This window comes from Pseudophryne corroboree, chromosome 4, assembly GCF_028390025.1.
Source record: "Pseudophryne corroboree isolate aPseCor3 chromosome 4, aPseCor3.hap2, whole genome shotgun sequence".
Lineage (NCBI taxonomy): Eukaryota > Metazoa > Chordata > Amphibia > Anura > Myobatrachidae > Pseudophryne > Pseudophryne corroboree.
In genome coordinates, this window is record NC_086447.1 from 231,009,076 (window position 1) to 231,031,350 (window position 22,275).

The window sequence follows — 22,275 nt, forward strand, 5'->3', positions numbered from 1 at the left end:
TGCTACAGATGTCCATGCTCCAAGGTTGGTCCATGTTTTCCACAGAACTCATCCTTCCAAGCCACGTGGGTGTTCGGTGCCCACCCGTAAAGGAGGGGGTACTGTCAGGAATCAACTTACCACAGCTGCATCTGTCCGTCGGTGCGGACTCCGTCCGGGGTTCCTACGTCTCGCTGTCACTGGTCTCCCTGTCGCCGGATGCCATCCTGGGCCTAGGAACGCTCCTGTTGTCAGCGGGCGGTTCCCGCCGGGCCGCGGCATGGGCGCCGCCATGACAGCTTTCCTCGGACTGCCACATCAGCCAATCCAGAGCTTGGCCGCACCTCCTCTTTTCCCTTCCAGCCAATGCCTGCAGACCGGGGGGTATATCAGTAGCAGCAGGGTGAGTCAGTCCTTGTCCTGGACTTCGTGTCACTCCTATGACCTGTGTCTCTGGCTCCATTCTCCAGTTCCTCCGTTTACCTGCTTTGCCTACCAGTTTGTTCCTGTACTACCGTGGAACCACAAGCACCAGCAACCCTTGCACTTGAGTTTTAGCTTCACACCTTTACCAGCTACAGTGTGCTCCAGCCCTCTGCAGTAGAGACTCTCCTCCAGGTGCATCTCGTCATCTACAACTGTTCATCAGCCTGCAAATTGCCAGTGTTATTCAAACTGCACTGAGAACTTTAACACTTGTCTCCTGCTATTGCTACCAGGTTTGCTATTCCCACCAACATCTCTGCTGGCTCCACGGTCCAACAACTATCTGTTCCCATACCGACACATCGATCCCCTGATCGATTGAACTTACCATACAGACTTTGCCATAGACTCTCAGCTTCCACGCTGCATATTCACAATTGCATTTGTTTCTGTTGTTATCAAGTATTCATGCTGCCATATTGTTTAAAGCCTATTGTTTAATAAACAACATTGCGCACATGCGCAGGAATCCAATCCGGCCTCCTCACTTCTTCCATCCTACCTCCACTGACCCAATAGCGCCCCCTCCGGGGACACAAACTAAACAGAACCTGACAATGGTCTTCAGCACCTGCAGCCAACAGTGTTCCTCAGGACTTCCATTGCATCTGGAAAGAAAACTCTTATTAAAACCTATACTAAATAAATTTTTTGCAGCTCACAAATAGAGAGCCATACCAGAATTAGTGCCTGCAGATCAAGTCTGGTTATCTACACACAGCTTACACTTGAGCATGTACAGTAGTTTGCTCCACAGTATACAGAGCCTTTCAGAATACCACAAGTCATCATTAACCTTTCTCCATTCTGAATAAGATCCTATTGTATTCCATACAATAACCAGGTTGGTTTTGCCTTGTAAATCATTGCTGCTTTAAAAATATGGACATTCTCGCACAAATTCCCTCTCCTCCGGCTTCTTAAAGGCTATTACATTTAGCCCTACATCTTTATATATACTATATCCACTTCACGGTTCTCACAGTCATGTGTATAACAAAATGCTGTCAGCAAGAAATGCCTGTTCCAAGAAGGTATTAGAATAAACATTGGTTTTCGCATCCAATCTTGAAGGTATCACCAATGAGCTGATTTATTACTGTATATAAAGATATATTTGCCCAGATGATCCCGCATACGATTTGAATTGTTATAATTTAATGTGACAAAGGCTGGGGTTCTTTTGATCTCACCGTAATTTATGAAACAGCCATAATGCGGGATCAGAGCCAGCCTTAGGCATAGGCAAACTAGGCAAATGCCTAGGGCATTTGGTATGAGTTAGGGGCACCAGCAGCTTCTGCTGATTAAAATGATATGCGGCATGCCTATATTCTGTGTGTATTCCTGGAAATCACTGTAATGTAGCATTTCGTATGCAGATACAGCCGCAGTCGCACACAGAATATAGGCATGCTGCATATTATTTTAATCAGCAGAAGCTGCTTGTGCATCCTAGCCACATAGCAATGCAAATAAGATGCATTTTCATAAACAAAAGGCTCCCGACGTTAGCAGAGCTGCCAGCTGACTCATGCCATCATCTCCTGCAGAACTAACGGCGGTGCTAGGGGGCACCAGCCAAAATCTTGCCTAGGGCATCATATTGGTTAGGGCCGGCTCTGTGCGGGATGGTATCAGAATACCAGCTCTTGGGATGTCAGCAGTCAGAAGACTGACAGCGGCATCCCAAAAGGCTGCTGTATACAAAGGGCCTGTTTCTGAGTTGCATGTAAGTCCATAACCAGACATTTCTCATAATTATCAATGATTGCACATGCACCACAAGAAGCAATTGCAGACTGTTCATGTGTTGCACCATCCATATGCACATTCATGGAGGATACCAGACTGGATGGTTTGCATCATGCATGACTGGATCTCTTTGTCCATGCAATGGATCTATTTGGGCAGCAACTAGCCAGCAAAAGTGTGGACACATGGAGAAGACCTATCACATTGGCGTGCCATGGAAGGGTCAGAGGAGTGTAGCCATACCTTTATATTTGTATGAGGCATGTGGACAGATGCCTGTTTCAGACAAACATTTTGCACACAAATGGAGTGGGTCTAACTGCTGATTTTAATGATGATGTTTTTGGCTGTGCTGGAAAAAAATATGTGAAGCAATGCATACTCATGAAGATAGATGGATACTTGCATATATTGGGGGAAAACTCTCACTGGCATAAGTAAGTAAATCTGGTACCCGCAGACATCCACATTTGCTGGCTGTTAGTATCTCACTAAGAATAAATATGACATTGTCTATGGCCACTGTGTCGGACTGGATCATGAATAGCCCTCCAGTGAAATGCAATTGCAGAGGCTCACTAAGGGGTGTGGTCAGCTTCTGGAAGGGTTGGGGCCAGCTATTATAAGAGTGCCATAGTATAATATATACTGTAAGTTTTAAAAATGTGCATTTCAAATAAGTTCAGTGGTCAAATGAACAGAGGACTGTATTTGTATACAGGAGTGATTTTCAACCTTTTTTACCTTGCAGCACACCAAACAAGATTTTAAATTTGCCAAGGCACACCATCAGTCCCCTACAGGAAAAAAACACACATTAGTTCCCACAGGAAATTAAAAACACACACACACACACACACACACACACACACACACACACACACACACACACACATTGTCCCCCACTGGAGGAAAATCACATATACAAATTTTCCATCATGGGGGTGGGGGGGAAACACACACACACACACACACACACACACACACACACACACACTGATCCCCATATAAAACAAATATAAAACACAAGGGCCCCACAGTAAAACATTTAATTAAAACACAGACCACACATAAAAAAATAAATACATAAAACACGTTAGCCTCCACATTAAAATGATAAAAATAAAACACATTAGCCACTACAAAAATAACACATTAGCCCCACAGTAAAAAAAAAACACAAAACCACACATTAGGTGCCCCAGCCCCTCACAAAATACTTACCTGACCTGTTGGCAGAAGAAAGAGCTCCCAGTCCTTCCCTGTGCACTGTACTCACAAAAAGCCACAGCCTCAGTCACCCAGCAGAGCAGGAACAGCTTTACAATTAATTACTTCCATGAAGCTGCACTGCTTCTGATCTCCACAGGTCAGTGGAGCATGTGATGGGCTCCTCTCTGACCCCTTTGCAGACTCTCATGGATTTTTTTGCCTAGTATTGCACTGCTGTAGTTTCTGTCTGGCCCCATTAACCTACCCACCACCTTCAGCCACCAGGTCAGTCAAAACAGTCTTAGAGCCGCCCCACCCTCTCGCAATAGAGGACATGGCTATAAATCAATGCGAACCATCTGGGATTTCTTGACAATTGTATGGACTGGTCCTGTGATAACTATCATCTGGAATAATTTCTTGGTGTTTATCCTAAAAAACATAATGAATCTTTCCAGTGTATCATACATATTGCAGTCAACACTACAGTCTAGGTCTCGTCTCTATTTGCTAACAAAGAATATGGAGTACACTAATTACAATGGAGTTGCTTTTATAAAATGGTTGCTAGAAGGGGCTCTGTCTATTGGTCTTAAGATTGACAAGAAAAAACACAATAACTATTATGTTAGGTACAGTGATCAAGTTTATACTGTGACGTTATTAAATAATTAGTATTCATCTCCAATAAATGTACCCTTATAAAGCATAGATATTAGGAACTCTTAGTAAAAGTAATACCAAACACACCTGATATGTTAAATTAAAGTGTTCACTTTTAACAGTAGGTCATTACTTAAAGAAAAGGAACACTGAAAAAAAAATTCCAGGAACAACTCCATAAAACCTAGACTGTCACTAAAATTTAAGGATGAATTAACTGTAAACCCCACAGAGCACAGCACAATGATAACACAATAATGCCAGAATAATTCAACAATAATACATCACAATGGCTTTACACAGTAATGCCACAGTGACCCTGTAAAGAATCCATTGTAAAGACAATTATACTGTGCCATACAGAATACTTTTTGTAACTATTACATCATGCAGTGCTCATTCTCAAATTCTGTCTCCATAGTTGTGCACTGCCCATTCTGATGACCACTATTCAATGCGAATGTAAAGCCGAGGACCATAAGAACCTACAGATTCCATTTCTGTGATTAGTATATCCTTATGGTAAGCTATTTGCCATGGCAAGATGATTATAGTGAACAGCAAAACTTTCTACTTACTTAGGCTCCAGCATAAATTCTGATATAAAATTCCTTTTCCCATAGGAAGCCACCAATCAGCATTGTAGCTTAGAAGCTTCACACGTCCCCTTGGTTTGACCAGGGAATTGGAACATGGTTTGCAGGGCTACGATTAGGCACACTGACATGCGGGGGATGCCCAGCACAGGGCTAATCCGCTCCGCATGTCAGGCCCACCCACCCCTTCTCCCGCAGAAGTACAAAAGCATCACACAGCGGTGATGCTTTTGCACTTCAGGAGTAGCTCCTGGCCAGTGCAGCTTTTGCTTGCTGGCCAGGAGCTACTTGTCGCTGCCAAGGTTGCAGCAGCTGCGTGTGATGGCTGCGTGTGATGACCGCACCCACAAAACAGCGGCTAAACACCACCGTGCTGCCCCCTCCGTCCCAGCGACCATCTCTGTCTGTCAATCAGGCAGAGGTGATCACTAGGCAATGACAGCCGTCAGCTGTCAGCACTGCGGGATGGCGCATGCGCACTTCTGACTTAATCGGTGTGCTGCGATGAATGGCAGCATGTGATCAGGTCAGAATGACCCCCTTGGTTCCAAGCTGGGTTTGACCTGGTACTTTACCCCTTTTTCCACTACCACGCCAACCTGGGATATTCTCAAATTGATGCTGTTTACACTGCACATTGCAGTGTCTTTTGACTGGTGCATGCAGATGACATCAACTCCAAGCACCAGGAAACCAGATTGGAACCCTAGGGGCGTGGCCTCAGTCCTCTTAGGCCTTGCTCACTAATGGAATTGCCCATGTCATGCTGGGGGCAATCCTGGCACTCTGGAAACTGCTGGGTTACCCCAAGCCTCCATCAAAAACCTTTACCTGGCTGGCACTGCTTTCTGCATAGCAGGGCAGACAGCAGTGCTGACAGTGTGCCATGTGTCCTACAACCTCCCATCCACCTATGGGACACTGTGGTTCAGGAGGTATGAGCTCTCAGCATGCTCTAAACAGGTCCTGGAATGGATAGCCCAGGTAACCAGTTTACACTGCCTTATAGGAGAAGAGAATCCAAAGGCAGTTGTCCAAGCACTCAGAAAAAGCAGGATAGAGAAGGTAATAGTGTACTTCTAGGAATAAGGGAGACAGTTACACCTAAAGCATCTCTGGTCACTACTCTTACTTTGACTAGAAAGCTCTGTAGTTTTTTATTTGCTGGCAAATAAATTCAGTATGAAGGTTCATTTGTGACTTTTAAAAAAGACTGGCTATGAGCTTAATAGTACCCTTTGCTGGTTATCAATAGATTAATAAATATGATCAATTGAATGCATGCTTTGAATTGGATTGTCAAACAAGCGACCAGACCTAATATGCTCTGAGCTGCAGACATATATCCTCATGAATGGAGCTCATAAATAGAGACTCCCATGCAGAAGATTGTGCATGGTACTCTGCCATCAGCCAGATAGGCACAGTGGGGCCGTTTCAGACCTGATCGCTGCTGTGCGTTTTAGCACAGCGGGCGATCAGGTCTGAACTGTGCATGCTTATGCACCGCAATGCGCAGGTGCAGCGGTCCGCAGCAACAGGGAGTGACAGGCAGCGACGGGATGGTGCAAAAAATCCCATCGCATCAGCAAACACAAGGAGATTGACAGGAAGAGAGTGTTTGTGGGTGGCAACTGACCGTTTTTGAGGAGTGTCCGGAAAAACGCAGGAGGGACCAGGCGTTTGGAGGGAGGGTTTCTGACATCAACTCCAGCCCCGATCATCGCACTGGAAGAGTATGTCCTGGGCTGCGCAGAAACTGCACAAAATTAGTTTGTGCAGTCTCTCCAACACATCCGAACACACAAATACACAGCAATTTCCACCTCCCTCTGTAAGGCGGTGATTACCTGATTGCAGGGATGCAAAAAACGCACCCTAGTGATCAGGTCTGAATTACCCCCAGTGTTTCTATATCAGAAATGCTTGGTTCAAATAATGAGAATTTGTGTATTTCGGGGCTGTTGTGGCACTTAGATGCATTTGTGCGACAAATATATGCAGGAAAAAATGCTGCACCCTAGTAAAAGCACCATTATCTCCATACGTTCAATCAAATGCAAGATGCACCCAGCATCTAGCATATGCACTATTTGTACTGTGCGTTTTGTTCCACAATAGTGCAGAGAAAGCATAGACATAGTGTTGGCAATAAATGCCAATGTAGCATTTAATAATATAATATTGTAATAAAATGTCCAAAGTCACATATTATACATAAAATGTAATTGTATATAAATGCAAAATAAAAATGTAAACAAAATTAAATCAACAATTTTCGAGCAGATACGCCGAAGTAATTGCATATATTGCAAAAAATAAAAATAAAAAATGTATGTACAAATGTACTTGTCAGTATTCAGGTTATCTTCACTTACAATTTGTGTGTGCAGGGATATTCAGCATTAGTATAATTTTGCTGTTGTACAGGCACTCCTCACTTAACGACCAAGTTCCGTTCTTATGACTTGGTCGTTAAGCGAATTGTCGATAAGGGCGGAGCCGCATACTGTAAAAACACTTAATCGTAACATTTTAGTCATCATATCGTTCATAGTACATCAGTGGTTTAATGTAGAGAACCTGAAAAATAAATACAATTGCACATACATTTGTATACATATATTTTAATTGATTGGACATGGTAGAAAACCTGGGAAAAACATTCAGACACTACATATGTTGTTTATTTCTTAATAAGTTGCATTGCACTTTATCAGTTATCTTAGATAAATATTATTACTTCATATAAAAAAATCTAATGTTGGAAGCTATAAACTTTCCACTATGAAATTACATAAAATAAGCCAGTTTCAGATAGATTTTGTATTTTTCTAATAATACAAATGGGCACTTAATAAAAAGGAATAAGCATTGCTACCAAGAAAACAAATAAAACACAAAACTACAGTAGTAGCCTTCCAATAAAAAAACAATAAAGCATCAAGAAATAATGTGTAAACAATGCACAAACACATTCATTTCCCTTAATCTGTTAATTCCTAAAACATATTGGATATTTTAAACCTCCAAATCTCATAGAAATACAAAATCACCTGATATTTTTTAATCACTGCCATTGTCATAAAACATGTACAATTTCAAATGATTTATTAAACTAATGAAATCATTTTTATTATAAGTGATTAAGTGTATTTTACTTTCCAATGCATAAGATTGGAAGCGAAAATCATTGTTATAATCTGAATATAACTAGAAAGATACAGTAAGTTCATTAACTTGCCTACACTTGTGCATCATAAAAACCTTATTAAAAATGACTCCCTAGCCTGCTGTATTAGCTTCTTTATGAGGCAATTTCTCCATACAGTAATAAGATTTCTCTTTTGCTCTCCCGTGCATATTAAGACCACTAATCTTCTTTTATAAACTATTGTTTCAGCCACTTTCACACTTTACTCACTTTACTGATACACTCCTATTAATATTAAAGCTTACAAATGCAAATAGGAATTTTTCAAGCCATCCTTGCAGATTTATGATGGCAACACATAGCAATCTGGCAAGGAAAAGACCAGAAATGCTGGTCGCCTAATCGCATGCAAAACAGTTTCTGTTCCTCTCAATTAGAAACAAGTATTCCATTTATGAGTAAAATGAGGACTTACTCTCTCCTTTTAATGGCAGAAAATAATGATATATTGGCTTAATTTGCTGAGAGGAAGTAATTAGAATTTTCATATACTTTGTTCGACAATGCAGTCATTCGCGAGTTTTGAAGCAATAACATTTTAATTCAATATTTATCAAGCTCTTACTCTGGAAATATGCTTACAAAACTGACGCATATTCCAGTGTAATGGTTACTGCCGAAGAATTAATCTAATATTTGAAATTTGGTTACACAAATCACTTAAATCGTTGTGGAATATTTCAAATTATTTCATAATGATATTATACTAATACATTTAGTAATAAATCAAATTTAAAAAAAACTCTTGCTTAAAGATAAACGTTCCTGAGTGAGATCTAATTGATACAAAGTAGAGCTTAGATCTCCATTACTAAAACTACAACATTAAAATTGAAATGACACCAATAAATTATAATATTACTTATTTTATTTTAATACAGTATTTTCTCAACAATCTGAAAAGAAGCATGACCTAAAAATATTTTACAGGGATAAAGGGTTATATGGTGGGTATATTATTATTTTATTATATTACAATGATAGGCAGTGCATTTTTGGAAGTACAGCACTAGAGGTACAGTACATACATCTTATAGCTTACAATAAGTGTAAACAGATAGGTAATTGCAAATCTACAGTATAATTCATGAAAATCATTTGTACGATATCTCCACATTTTATCGTGTCTTTATGTTTTTTTGTTTTTTGCTTTGTCTTCTTACCTTACATCACAGGTTCTCAAACTCGGTCCTCAGGACCCCACACAGTGCATGTTTTGCAGGTAACCCCGCAGGAGCACAGGTGTATTAATTACTTACAGACTCATTTTAAAAGGTTAACAGGTGGTGCTAATTATTTCACTTGGGATTCTATGAGGAGACCTGCAAACCATGCACTGTGTGGGGTCCTGAGGACCGAATTTGAGAACCTGTGCCTTACATAGTAAAATAGTTAGCAATGTTGAAAAATACACTTCTATTGTAATTGTGGCAACCAAGAGAAAGGCAAATCTATGACTTTCCTTCCTCCTTTCCAGTGTAACAATTTCTAATTTAGGCAAGAATACAATTACCTGCAGTAACTTACCATGGGTGAAAAAGTAGGTAGTCTCGAGCTTTAATGCCCAAGGTTATTCATTTGCAGTCCCTTTTTCACATGATAGCCTTGTTAATGCCCAGGCGTTAACACGGGTTAACAGGTATTAACACACAGAATCCCTGAAGAGTTCATGGATTTGCGTGTTGATAAGGTAGTGGCACCTAAAATAAGTACAAATTCAAGTGCACTGTCAACAGCAGCTGCTATAGAGGCAGTGAGTCCCCTAAATATATGAAACTATAAAAAAGACTCACGTTTTATTTATATCACTCGATCTTGTGATGTAGACAAAAGTCAGTAGTTATTTCAATACAGTCTGATGCATAGAAAAGTCAGTAGTTATTTCAATAGTATTAAAATAACTACTGACTTTTGCTTATGTTGAGATTGCATTCTAGCATTGTGGTATGTCAGCGCAAACACATGACGGGACTAGTAAGAATAAAGTCTGCTTGATACCCTGATATCATGACACCGCAGCTCTATATACTTAATAGCACCTTGGGACATACAACGCAGAGGATCACATGATCAGAAGGGAAGCTAGGATACACATTTGTTGAAGGGTTCGGATACTTCCTGGTCACATGATTCGGTTGAGATAATTTTACTAAAACTGACCAATGAAAAATATATAGCAAACAAGGAATAGACTGGTTCACCTTGTGACATGTGACTAAAATCAGTCACATGTTCGGGTAATACATTCTGAAATACACCTTTCTTCATCTCTTTTATAAAAGAGGTAATAATAATGTTTTTTACATGATAATATTTAATTATTTTGGGACTTAGTAGGGCTGCAAAAAAATTATTGATTAACTAATTTAATTGATGGTATGTTTAATTTATTGGATTGAGACACAGGTGCTGTGCATTATGTCACTACAGACAAGCTATTTATAGGGAGCTCTTTGAACACTACAAATATTTGCTCCTACACTAATAAAGCTGGGTGCTTATTGCCCAGTAAATCATGTTGAGCCTGAATTGTACCATTTGGACTCCTGACACCCATTTTCTGGATACACCATGCACTACTATTCACTCCATTGGAACAAAGTATGCAGCATTTGGCTACTGTGTGGACTATCCCTTCAGCGCAATCTATCTGCCAAGCATACTTGCCTACTCTATCTGAATGGCCGAGAGGCTCCCAAAAATCATGTGGCCCTCTCGGCCTCCCAGAAGGCCAGGCAAGTCTCCCAATACTGAAGGCCCCCATCTGCCTGTCTGCCCATTTAGTGAGTAAAGTTGGCTGCCCATGCAGTTGATGACGTGATTCTCGCTGAATTGCATCATCATAGTCACGCCCCCTGCAGTATAATGTTGGTAATATTGGCATTACAAAGCGGGGAAAGTGGCTACAATGACGTGATTGCGGTAACCACACCTCCATTCCACCCCCTTCAAGTGTCAGAACCCATCCCGCCCCCTTGCTGACAAAGCCTGGCTACTCTCTCCAGGAGAGAGCAGCCAGGATATCTGCAAATATGCTGCCAAGAGACTTCTGGAGACTGGTCTAATATTGTCTGGTGATCTTTGCTGCTAAGGCACGGTACCTATTAAGCCACTAGTTATCAGGGTCAACCTGCTGAGGCTAATTAAAAAAAATCCCTGTTAACTCCTGGCTGTGGGGCTAATTAGCTAATTGGGCTAATAGTTCACACAAGAGATCAATAAACCCATGGTAATCTACCATGGCTAATTGAATTCCAGCCATAATCTAACAGGGTGAAATAGCAGTTAATTTTTACCACAAAAATAGCAATTTGATAAATTCCATTTATCAATTAACCACATTATTATTACAATTATTATTATTATTAATATAGCACCACCAATTATGTAGCGATGTACAAAGAGTATATGTTATTCACATCAGACACTGCCCTATTGGATTTTAGAGTCTAAATTCCCTTCACATATATATAGCAGCCAATTAACATATCAGTATGTTTCTGGAGTGTGGAAGGAAACCAGAGTACCCAGACAAAACCTATACAAACATTGGTAGAACATGCAAACTCCATACAGGTAAGCACTGTGGTATAGTGCATCCCAATTGTTGGCTATCTAATTTTTTGTAACAAAGAAGTCCAAAATGCTGTTAATTTAATTGCCATCAGCACCTCATGTGTTAAGTAACTCCACAGCTCCACCACCCTACCATAATTAACCCATTCCTAGTCTCGGGGGTGCCAAGAGAAGGGGTGGTGGATAAAGATTACACAGGCTTGCCTGTATGGACTGAAGGGTGCTTGATGGAAGTTAAGCAAAAATTTCCCATTTGAGTGTGCAGATTATTTATTGGATATAATTTTGTGAGTGGGCCATTGCCATGCCCCAGTGCTTAGCCCCACCCCTTCACTTCCACCATAGCCTGCAAGATGTATCTGCTGCCCTACCTATGTTCATGGTCTAAACCCTTTTTATTTCATTCACTCTGTGTCCCTTGTTAGCCTCTACTGACACATGTGCAGATCGACAAACACACCTGCACAGTACACTCACTGGCAGCAGTAAAAACAGAACTTTGTGGGACCCACAGCAGCATCTGAAGGGGCCCCTGTCTCAATGCTACTAGAGAGACAAAGCTACACAGCAGTTGTTAATGTTATGAACCACAGTAGTGCCCTAGGCAACATAATGTCACATTGTAGGACTGTCAGAACACATTATACCACAGAGTTTCCCCAGTTCATATTATGTCACATTACAGTGCCCCAACTTCATATTAAGCCATGCTATAGTGCCTCCACTTCCTACTCTGCCACATTATAGTGCCCCAGTTCATATTACTGTAGGTCATAACATAGTGCCTCCACTGTATATTGTTCCACATTGCATTGCCCAGCTCATATTATGTAACATTATAATGACTTTCAGTTCATTTTATACCACATTACAATGAGCTGGTCCAGGGGCATAACTATATATGTTGTAAGCCCCTAGAAAAAAGTGTTCAAGGAACCCTATTTATTACCCAATGGTAAAAAATGTATATGATATACTGTATGTAAGTTTGACAGTGAAGGTGGGTCCCTCTCAGCTGTGGGCCCCATAGCAGCTGCACTCCCTGCACCTATGGTAGCTACGCCTTTGCTCACTGGGGCTCGAATATATAAATAAAAAGATAAAGTGGAGAGAGTCATTTTTCAAACACAGCCTGTAACATGGTAGTTAGGAAGCTGATTGGCTGGTACTTTATCACTCTCCAATTTGTCACTTTTTAAGGCATAATACAATTGGGCCTAGGTATGAACTGAGAAGCAAAGCTGTAGCTATCACTTTGCTTATTGCCCAGATCACCACTTTGTGAATATCTCTCCCTGTGCCCCAACTACAGTAAATGCAAGCTGAAGCTGTATAATGATTGAGGTACCTAATTTAACATTCAGGCTTGTGCCACATTTGCTCTACACCTTCCACACTAACAAAATAAAGGTCTAAGGTAGTTTCAGTCTTGCAGCACTTACAATGTCATCTGCATTCCTTCAGATGTTGTTTTCAGATGTTGTTTTCCAGCTGTACAGCACAGGTACAGGTCCAAAGGTGGGAGGAACTTCCACCAATTGAAATATAGAGTACATGTTAACTAAAGTTCTCGTAGTTTTTATTTTATTTGGTTTTGGCACACTTATATGTGTTGGGTATGAAATGCCGGTGGACAGGATCCCGATGGTCAGAATCCCAGCAGTGGAATCTTGATGATCACAATGCTGATGGATCCTGTTGAGCATTCTAACCCTAACCCTAACCCACCCCTCCTGCAGCCTATTGCTAACCATCCCATTCGCAGCGTAACACTAATCACGCCCCCACCCACCCGCAGACCTACTTTAATCCTCCCTCTAGTAACAAATCCTAACTCTAAAGAAAAACCTAAACCTAATACTCACTGTCGGAATCCATCGGCATTGTAAACACTAGAATACCTCTGTTGGGAATCTGACCTTTGGGATCCTGCCTACATCTTTATTTGTACACACACACACACACACACACACACACACACACACACACACACACACACACACACACACACACACATTAGTTTTGACAGTTGCAGTTAATTTATTAATTTCATTATTGAAATATATCTTATTTTCCTAAATCTTACTTTTTTATTTACAATAAGCATTCAAGCCACAGTCTACATTTATTTACTTCTAAACACCTAGATGTTTTTTCTTCTAAAATAAACGTAGAACAAGTAATATATGAACTATATCTCTGATAATACACAATTCTGTCTTAGTTCCTTTCATTTCCTAGTCCCATTAGATTATGAATAAAATGAGAAAATAGTCTTTCTTAACCATATAAAAAATGATGCATTGTCTTAATTTAGTAGGACTCAGTAATTAGAATTTCTTTCTAGTCTGCCAAGAGGCCAAATTAATTTTCATCACAAATAGTTTGGAGATTAGCGGATGAGTAAATATGCAATCTAGTTTCAGCCTCTATGCTTTATTTGTTAATTCAGCAAAACTATAAACTATAGCATGAATAAGGACAAAGGAAGAAATTGCTTTATTAAATCATGTTTTATTTGAATAAATTCTGACTGCACATGTGTTAAAATAAAGTTATAGCATGATATTTAAAAACCATAGTTAGGAACACATTAAAATTTGAAGTGAGTAAATGAACTGTGAGAAAATTATTGGTTTATGTGTGATATGTGCTATATTACATTATCTTTTAAAATGCATGGACTAAGAATTCAAAGTTTTTATATAGTCTTAAATTAAAACAAAAATTTTCACAAGCACCTTAATATTTAGCATTTTTATTGTCATAAGATTGTAACATAGGGGGAAATTCAATTGCAGCATTTAAATGCCGGCAATGGCACCCCATCTCACACCCTTCGCCCAGCCAACCGAATGCCTGATTTACACAAAAGTGCTCACTACCCTATGGGGTAACACACACTTTTGTACAAGATCCTGTTGCTGTAATTGTGGATGCCATGCTGATTAGAGATGAGCGCCTGAAATTTTTCGGGTTTTGTGTTTTGGTTTTGGGTTCGGTTCCGCGGCCGTGTTTTGGGTTCGAACGCGTTTTGGCAAAACCTCACCGAATTATTTTTGTCGGATTCGGGTGTGTTTTGGATTCGGGTGTTTTTTTCCAAAAACACTAAAAAACAGCTTAAATCATAGAATTTGGGGGTCATTTTGATCCCAAAGTATTATTAACCTCAAAAACCATAATTTACACTCATTTTCAGTCTATTCTGAATACCTCACACCTCACAATATTATTTTTAGTCCTAAAATTTGCACCGAGGTCGCTGTGTGAGTAAGATAAGCGACCCTAGTGGCCGACACAAACACCGGGCCCATCTAGGAGTGGCACTGCAGTGTCACGCAGGATGTCCCTTCCAAAAAACCCTCCCCAAACAGCACATGACGCAAAGAAAAAAAGAGGCGCAATGAGGTAGCTGTGTGAGTAAGATTAACGACCCTAGTGGCCGACACAAACACCGGGCCCATCTAGGAGTGGCACTGCAGTGTCACGCAGGATGGCCCTTCCAAAAAACCCTCCCCAAACAGCACATGACGCAAAGAAAAAAAGAGGCGCAATGAGGTAGCTGACTGTGTGAGTAAGATTAGCGACCCTAGTGGCCGACACAAACACCGGGCACATCTAGGAGTGGCACTGCAGTGTCACGCAGGATGTCCCTTCCAAAAAACCCTCCCCAAACAGCACATGACGCAAAGAAAAAAAGAGGCGCAATGAGGTAGCTGTGTGAGTAAGATTAGCGACCCTAGTGGCCGACACAAACACCGGGCACATCTAGGAGTGGCACTGCAGTGTCACGCAGGATGTCCCTTCCAAAAAACCCTCCCCAAACAGCACATGACGCAAAGAAAAAAAGAGGCGCAATGAGGTAGCTGTGTGAGTAAGATTAGCGACCCTAGTGGCCGACACAAACACCGGGCCCATCTAGGAGTGGCACACCAGTGTCACGCAGGATGTCCCTTCCAAAAAACCCTCCCCAATCAGCACATGATGCAAAGAAAAAGAAAAGAAAAAAGAGGTGCAAGATGGAATTATCCTTGGGCCCTCCCACCCACCCTTATGTTGTATAAACAAAACAGGACATGCACACTTTAACCAACCCATCATTTCAGTGACAGGGTCTGCCACACGACTGTGACTGATATGACGGGTTGGTTTGGACCCCCCCCAAAAAAGAAGCAATTAATCTCTCCTTGCACAAACTGGCTCTACAGAGGCAAGATGTCCACCTCATCTTCACCCTCCGATATATCACCGTGTACATCCCCCTCCTCACAGATTATCAATTCGTCCCCACTGGAATCCACCATCTCAGCTCCCTGTGTACTTTGTGGAGGCAATTGCTGCTGGTCAATGTCTCCGCGGAGGAATTGATTATAATTCATTTTAATGAACATCATCTTCTCCACATTTTCTGGATGTAACCTCGTACGCCGATTGCTGACAAGGTGAGCGGCGGCACTAAACACTCTTTCGGAGTACACACTTGTGGGAGGGCAACTTAGGTAGAATAAAGCCAGTTTGTGCAAGGGCCTCCAAATTGCCTCTTTTTCCTGCCAGTATAAGTACGGACTGTGTGACGTGCCTACTTGGATGCGGTCACTCATATAATCCTCCACCATTCTATCAATGTTGAGAGAATCATATGCAGTGACAGTAGACGACATGTCCGTAATCGTTGTCAGGTCCTTCAGTCCGGACCAGATGTCAGCATCAGCAGTCGCTCCAGACTGCCCTGCATCACCGCCAGCGGGTGGGCTCGGAATTCTGAGCCTTTTCCTCGCACCCCCAGTTGCGGGAGAATGTGAAGGAGGAGATGTTGACAGGTCGCGTTCCGCTTGACTTGACAATTTTGTCACCAGCAGGTCTTTCAACCCCAGCAGACCTGTGTCTGCCGGAAAGAGAGATCCAAGGTAGGCTTTAAATCTAGGATCGAGCACGGTGGCCAAAATGTAGTGCTCTGATTTCAACAGATTGACCACCCGTGAATCCTTGTTAAGCGAATTAAGGGCTGCATCCACAAGTCCCACATGCCTAGCGGAATCGCTCCGTGTTAGCTCCTTCTTCAATGCCTCCAGCTTCTTCTGCAAAAGCCTGATGAGGGGAATGACCTGACTCAGGCTGGCAGTGTCTGAACTGACTTCACGTGTGGCAAGTTCAAAGGGCATCAGAACCTTGCACAACGTTGAAATCATTCTCCACTGCACTTGAGACAGGTGCATTCCATCTCCTATATCGTGCTCAATTGTATAGGCTTGAATGGCCTTTTGCTGCTCCTCCAACCTCTGAAGCATATAGAGGGTTGAATTCCACCTCGTTACCACTTCTTGCTTCAGATGATGGCAGGGCAGGTTCAGTAGTTTTTGGTGGTGCTCCAGTCTTCTGTACGTGGTGCCTGTACGCCGAAAGTGTCCCGCAATTTTTCTGGCCACCGACAGCATCTCTTGCACGCCCCTGTCGTTTTTAAAAAAATTCTGCACCACCAAATTCAAGGTATGTGCAAAACATGGGACGTGCTGGAATTTGCCCATATTTAATGCACACACAATATTGCTGGCGTTGTCCGATGCCACAAATCCACAGGAGAGTCCAATTGGGGTAAGCCATTCCGCGATGATCTTCCTCAGTTGCCGTAAGAGGTTTTCAGCTGTGTGCGTATTCTGGAAAGCGGTGATACAAAGCGTAGCCTGCCTAGGAAAGAGTTGGCGTTTGCGAGATGCTGCTACTGGTGCCGCCGCTGCTGTTCTTGCGGCGGGAGTCCATACATCTACCCAGTGGGCTGTCACAGTCATATAGTCCTGACCCTGCCCTGCTCCACTTGTCCACATGTCCGTGGTTAAGTGGACATTGGGTACAACTGCATTTTTTAGGACACTGGTGAGTCTTTTTCTGACGTCCGTGTACATTCTCGGTATCGCCTGCCTAGAGAAATGGAACCTAGATGGTATTTGGTAACGGGGGCACACTGCCTCAATAAATTGTCTAGTTCCCTGTGAACTAACGGCGGATACCGGACGCACGTCTAACACCAACATAGTTGTCAAGGACTCAGTTATCCGCTTTGCAGTAGGATGACTGCTGTGATATTTCATCTTCCTCGCAAAGGACTGTTGAACAGTCAATTGCTTACTGGAAGTAGTACAAGTGGGCTTACGACTTCCCCTCTGGGATGACCATCGACTCCCAGCGGCAACAACAGCAGCGCCAGCAGCAGTAGGCGTTACACGCAAGGATGCATCGGAGGAATCCCAGGCAGGAGAGGACTCGTCAGACTTGCCAGTGACATGGCCTGCAGGACTATTGGCATTCCTGGGGAAGGAGGAAATTGACACTGAGGGAGTTGGTGGGGTGGTTTGCGTGAGCTTGGTTACAAGAGGAAGGGATTTACTGGTCAGTGGACTGCTTCCGCTGTCACCCAAAGTTTTTGAACTTGTCACTGACTTATTATGAATGCGCTGCAGGTGACGTATAAGGGAGGATGTTCCGAGGTGGTTAACGTCCTTACCCCTACTTATTACAGCTTGACAAAGGGAACACACGGCTTGACACCTGTTGTCCGCATTTCTGGTGAAATACCTCCACACCGAAGAGCTGATTTTTTTGGTATTTTCACCTGGCATGTCAACGGCCATATTCCTCCCACGGACAACAGGTGTCTCCCCGGGTGCCTGACTTAAACAAACCACCTCACCATCAGAATCCTCCTGGTCAATTTCCTCCCCAGCGCCAGCAACACCCATATCCTCCTCATCCTGGTGTACTTCAACACTGACATCTTCAATCTGACTATCAGGAACTGGACTGCGGGTGCTCCTTCCAGCACTTGCAGGGGGCATGCAAATAGTGGAAGGCGCATGCTCTTCACGTCCAGTGTTGGGAAGGTCAGGCATCGCAAACGACACAATTGGACTCTCCTTGTGGATTTGGGATTTCAAAGAACGCACAGTTCTTTGCGGTGCTTTTGCCAGCTTGAGTCTTTTCAGTTTTCTAGCGAGAGGCTGAGTGCTTCCATTCTCATGTGAAGCTGAACCACTAGCCATGAACATAGGCCAGGGCCTCAGCCGTTCCTTGCCACTCCGTGTGCTAAATGGCATATTGGCAAGTTTACGCTTCTCCTCCGACAATTTTATTTTAGGTTTTGGAGTCCTTTTTTTTCTGATATTTGGTGTTTTGGATTTGACATGCTCTGTACTATGACATTGGGCATCGGCCTTGGCAGACGACGTTGCTGGCATTTCATCGTCTCGGCCATGACTAGTGGCAGCAGCTTCAGCACGAGGTGGAAGTGGATCTTGATCTTTCCCTAATTTTGGAACCTCAACTTTTTTGTTCTCCATATTTTATAGGCAGAACTAAAAGGCACCTCAGGTAAACAATGGAGATGGATGGATTGGATACTAGTATACAATTATGGACGGACTGCCACGGTTAGGTGGTATAAAAAAACCACGGTTAGGTGGTATATAATACAATTATGGATGGACGGACTGCCTGCCGAGTGCCGACACAGAGGTAGCCACAGCCGTGAACTACCGCACTGTACACTGGTTGATAAAGAGATAGTAGTATACTCGTAACAACTAGTATGACGACGGTATAAAGAATGAAAAAAAAACCACGGTTAGGTGGTATATATTATAATACAATTATGGTTGGACGGACTGCCTGCCGAGTGCCGACACAGAGGTAGCCACAGCCGTGAACTACCGCACTGTACACTGGTTGATAAAGAGATAGTAGTATACTCGTAACAACTAGTATGACGACGGTATAAAGAATGAAAAAAAAAAACACGGTTAGGTGGTATATATTATAATACAATTATGGTTGGACGGACTGCCTGCCGAGTGCCGACACAGAGGTAGCCACAGCCGTGAACTACCGCACTGTACACTGGTTGATAAAGAGATAGTAGTATACTCGTAACAACTAGTATGACGACGGTATAAAGAATGAAAAAAAAAACCACGGTTAGGTGGTATATATTATAATACAATTATGGATGGACGGACTGCCTGCCGAGTGCCGACACAGAGGTAGCCACAGCCGTGAACTACCGCACTGTACACTGGTTGATAAAGAGATAGTAGTATACTCGTAACAACTAGTATGACGACGGTATAAAGAATGAAAAAAAAACCACGGTTAGGTGGTATATATTATAATACAATTATGGTTGGACGGACTGCCTGCCGAGTGCCGACACAGAGGTAGCCACAGCCGTGAACTACCGCACTGTACACTGGTTGATAAAGAGATAGTAGTATACTCGTAACAACTAGTATGACGACGGTATAAAGAATGAAAAAAAAACCACGGTTAGGTGGTATATAATACAATTATGGTTGGACGGACTGCCTGCCGAGTGCCGACACAGAGGTAGCCACAGCCGTGAACTACCGCACTGTACACTGGTTGATAAAGAGATAGTAGTATACTCGTAACAACTAGTATGACGACGGTATAAAGAATGAAAAAAAAACCACGGTTAGGTGGTATATATTATAATACAATTATGGTTGGACGGACTGCCTGCCGAGTGCCGACACAGAGGTAGCCACAGCCGTGAACTACCGCACTGTACACTGGTTGATAAAGAGATAGTAGTATACTCGTAACAACTAGTATGACGACGGTATAAAGAATGAAAAAAAAAACACGGTTAGGTGGTATATATTATAATACAATTATGGATGGACGGACTGCCTGCCGAGTGCCGACACAGAGGTAGCCACAGCCGTGAACTACCGCACTGTACACTGGTTGATAAAGAGATAGTAGTATACTCGTAACAACTAGTATGACGACGGTATAAAGAATGAAAAAAAAAACACGGTTAGGTGGTATATATTATAATACAATTATGGTTGGACGGACTGCCTGCCGAGTGCCGACACAGAGGTAGCCACAGCCGTGAACTACCGCACTGTACACTGGTTGATAAAGAGATAGTAGTATACTCGTAACAACTAGTATGACGACGGTATAAAGAATGAAAAAAAAACCACGGTTAGGTGGTATATAATACAATTATGGTTGGACGGACTGCCTGCCGAGTGCCGACACAGAGGTAGCCACAGCCGTGAACTACCGCACTGTACACTGGTTGATAAAGAGATAGTAGTATACTCGTAACAACTAGTATGACGACGGTATAAAGAATGAAAAAAAAACCACGGTTAGGTGGTATATATTATAATACAATTATGGTTGGACGGACTGCCTGCCGAGTGCCGACACAGAGGTAGCCACAGCCGTGAACTACCGCACTGTACACTGGTTGATAAAGAGATAGTAGTATACTCGTAACAACTAGTATGACGACGGTATAAAGAATGAAAAAAAAACCACGGTTAGGTGGTATATATTATAATACAATTATGGATGGACGGACTGCCTGCCGAGTGCCGACACAGAGGTAGCCACAGCCGTGAACTACCGCACTGTACACTGGTTGATAAAGAGATAGTAGTATACTCGTAACAACTAGTATGACGACGGTATAAAGAATGAAAAAAAAACCACGGTTAGGTGGTATATAATACAATTATGGTTGGACGGACTGCCTGCCGAGTGCCGACACAGAGGTAGCCACAGCCGTGAACTACCGCACTGTACACTGGTTGATAAAGAGATAGTAGTATACTCGTAACAACTAGTATGACGACGGTATAAAGAATGAAAAAAAAACCACGGTTAGGTGGTATATATTATAATACAATTATGGATGGACGGACTGCCTGCCGAGTGCCGACACAGAGGTAGCCACAGCCGTGAACTACCGCACTGTACTGTGTCTGCTGCTAATATAGACTGGTTGATAAAGAGATAGTATACAATACTACTAATATACTGGTGGTCAGGCACTGGTCACCACTAGTCACACTGGCAGTGGCACTCCTGCAGCAAAAGTGTGCACTGTTTAATTTTAATATAATATTATTTATCATGTACTCCTGGCTCCTGCTATAACAACCTGCAGTGCTCCCCAGTCTCCCCCACAATTATAAGCTTTATATACAATACATTGATGTGCAGCACACTGGGCTGAGCAGTGCACACAGACTGAGTCACTGTGTGACTGTGTATCATTTTTTTCAGGCAGAGAACGGATATATTAAATAAAACAAACAACTGCACTGTCTCTGGTGGTCACTGGTCACTGTGGTCGTCAGTCACTAAACTCTGTCTGCACTCTCTTCTAATCTACAGTATCACAGCAATCTCTCTCTCTCTCTCTCTTCTAAATCTAATCTAAATGGAGAGGACGCCAGCCACGTCCTCTCCCTATCAATCTCAATGCACGTGTGAAAATGGCGGCGACGCGCGGCTCCTTATATAGAATCCGAGTCTCGCGAGAATCCGACAGCGTCATGATGACGTTCGGGCGCGCTCGGGTTAACCGAGCAAGGCGGGAAGATCCGAGTCGCTCGGACCCGTGAAAAAAAAAGTGAAGTTCGTGCGGGTTCGGATTCAAAGAAACCGAACCCGCTCATCTCTAATGCTGATTTGACCAGGCAAAGGGATTCCCCAGCAATTGAATTCCCCCCATAAGCTTTGTTGGTTTCTTTAAATCATATGCTGAAATTCAGTATGCAAATATGGCTATAGACTACATATATTATGTTGGGCCATTTTTAATACAGTTAACTCACTCTGGATACATGCATTGAATAACTATAAATAAACATCTTGGATGGAGTACAATATCCAATACAATGTAAAAAGTAGAACCTTGACTCTAAAAACTGAACTGTATAGTTTTGGAGGACCAATATATGAGATTTAAATAAACAATTT